The sequence below is a fragment of the Protobothrops mucrosquamatus genome, unplaced genomic scaffold, assembly GCF_001527695.2.
Source record: "Protobothrops mucrosquamatus isolate PMUCROS unplaced genomic scaffold, P.Mucros_1.0 scaffold1777, whole genome shotgun sequence".
Lineage (NCBI taxonomy): Eukaryota > Metazoa > Chordata > Lepidosauria > Squamata > Viperidae > Protobothrops > Protobothrops mucrosquamatus.
Window position 1 is genome coordinate 9,045 of NW_015387915.1, and position 2,702 is coordinate 11,746.

The following is a 2,702-nucleotide window of genomic DNA, read 5'->3' on the forward strand; positions in this document are numbered from 1 at the left end:
TGTGTGTGTGTGTTTTTGTGTGTGTGTTTTTGTGTGTTTGTGTGTGTTTTTGTGCGTTTGTGTGTGTTTTTGTGCGTTTTTGTGTGTTTTGTGCGTTTTTGTGTGTTTTTCTGTTCTCTCTCTCTCTCTCTCTCTGTGTGTGTGTGTGTGTTTTTGTGTGTGTGTTTTTGTGTGTTTGTATGTTTGTGTGTGTTTTGTGCGTTTTTGTGTGTTTTTCTGTTCTCTCTCTCTCTCACTCTGTGTGTGTGTGTGTGTTTTTGTGTGTGTGTTTTTGTGTGTTTGTGTGTGTTTTTGTGCGTTTTTGTGTGTTTTGTGCGTTTTTGTGTGTTTTTCTGTTCCCTCTCTCTCTCTCTCTCTCTCTCTCTCTCTCTCTCTCACTCACTCACTCACTCACTGTGTGTATGTGTGTGTGACCCCCGCCTTCCCGTGTGCCACACTGGATCTAATGCATTCATGCATGCGTGGGTGCTAATTAACTGTGAGAGGGACCTTGGAGTCCTAGTGGACGATCGCTTGACCATGAGCCAGCCGTGTGCAGCAGCAGCCAAAAAAGCTAACACAGTCCTGGGTTGTATAAAGTAAACAGAGGCATACAATCAAGATGCCCTGAAGTATTAGCACCGCTTTATAAAGCCTTAGTAAGGCCACACCTGGAATACTGCAGCCGGTTTTGGTCACCGTATCGCAAAAAAGATGGTGAGATTTTGGGGAAAAGTGCAGAGAAGAGCAACTAAGATGATCCAAGGCCTGGAGACTAAAACATGCGAAGAACGGCTGCAGGATTTGGGTTTGGCTAGTGTAAAAGAAGAAATAGGGGAGACGTGACAGCAACATTCCAGTATTTGAGGGGCTGCCACAAGGCAGAGGGGGTCAGGTTGTTCACCAAAGCACCAGAGGGAAGGACGAGAAACAGTGGTTAGAAACTGATCAAGGAGAGAAGCAACCTGGAATTAAGGAGAAACTGATAGTGAGGACAATTAACAAATGGAACAGCTTGCCACCAGAAGTCGTGGGTGCTCCATCATTGGAGGTTTTTAAGAAGAGGCTAGAAATTCACCTGCCTGGGACGATATATGCTTGAGCAGGGGGCTGGAATAGAAGACCTCCAAGGTCCCTTCCAGCTTCTATTCTATTCTATTCTATTCTATTCTATTCTATTCTATTCTATTCTATTCTATTCTATTCTATTCTATTCTATTCTTATCATTATTTCTATTCTATTCTATTATTATCATTATTTCTATTCTATTCTATTCTATTATTATCATTATTTCTATTCTATTCTATTCTATTATTATCATTATTTCTATTCTATTCTATTATCATTATTTCTATTCTATTCTATTCTATTCTATTCTATTCTATTCTATTCTATTCTATTCTATTCTATTCTATTCTATTCTATTCTATTCTTATCATTATTTCTATTCTATTCTATTCTATTCTATTCTATTCTATTCTATTCTATTCGTCTTAGACCCAGGACTCTTCAATATCTTTATTAATGACTTAGATGAGGGGATACAAGGGGAACTCATCAAATTTGCAGATGACAACAACAACAACAACAACAATAATAATAAAGTTGGAAGGGACCTTAGAGGTCATCAAGTCCAACTCCCTGCTCAGGCAGGTAACCCTATACCATTTCGGACAAATTGCTGTCCAGTTTCTTCTTAAAAATGTCCAGTGTTGGATCATTCACCCCTTCTGGAGGCAGGTTGTTCCACTGGCTAATTGTTCTAAACTGGCAGGAATAGCCCACACCCCAGAAGACAAACTCAGGATCCAAAAAGATCTTGACAGACTTGAACAATGGGCCCTATCCAACAAAATGATATTTAGTTTGGTTAATCTAGAGAAAAGGAGGACTAGGGGAGACGTGATAGCAGTCTTCCGGTATTTGAGAGGTTGCCAGAATGAAGAGGGGGGGTCAACTTATTTCCCAAAGCACCAGATGGCAAGACCAGAAACAACGGATGGAAACTCATCCAGGAGAGAAGCAACCTGGAATGAAGGAGAAACCTCCTAACAGGGAGGACAATTAACCAGTGGAACAGCTTCCGCTCCATCGCTGGAGGTTTTTTAAGAAGAGACTGGACAGCCACTTGTCTGAAATGGTATCTGGTCTCTTGCTTGAGCAGGGGGTTGGGCTAGATGACCTCCGAGGTCCCTTCCAGCTCTATGCTGATTCTGATTCATAAGTGGAAGGCATCGGTGGACATCAGTCTACAAGAGCTGGCCAGAAACCCTACCCTGCCCGGGCCAGCTGTGTTGCAAGAACTTTTAATTTGACGTCCCTTCCCAGCTAAGTGCAAAGCTGGAGTAGTGGAATAGTAAAATAACAAAAACAACCTGCCTCCCCCTTTCCCCGGTGCCTCCTAAAAGGCCATTAGGGATCTGGAGGTCAGCATTGGTGGAGGAGATAAAGGAAGGAACAGACGTAAAGAGAAATCTAACTGCTCCTTGCTCCGGCTCCAATCTCTCTCTTTTTTTTTTGGGCCAAAGTTAATTTGAGCTGGGTGATGATAGGTTTGGATGGAGGAGGGGGGGGGCAGGAAAGAGCAGAGATATGACCCAGAGACTTTTGCAGCCAGATCCCATTTCTTTCCTGCTCTGGTTGCTGATAGGGATGTTTTCCCGGCTCGCTGGTGATACGCAAGAGACAGGAAAGCCTTAGAAATCTCCCAGTAGTTCTGGTT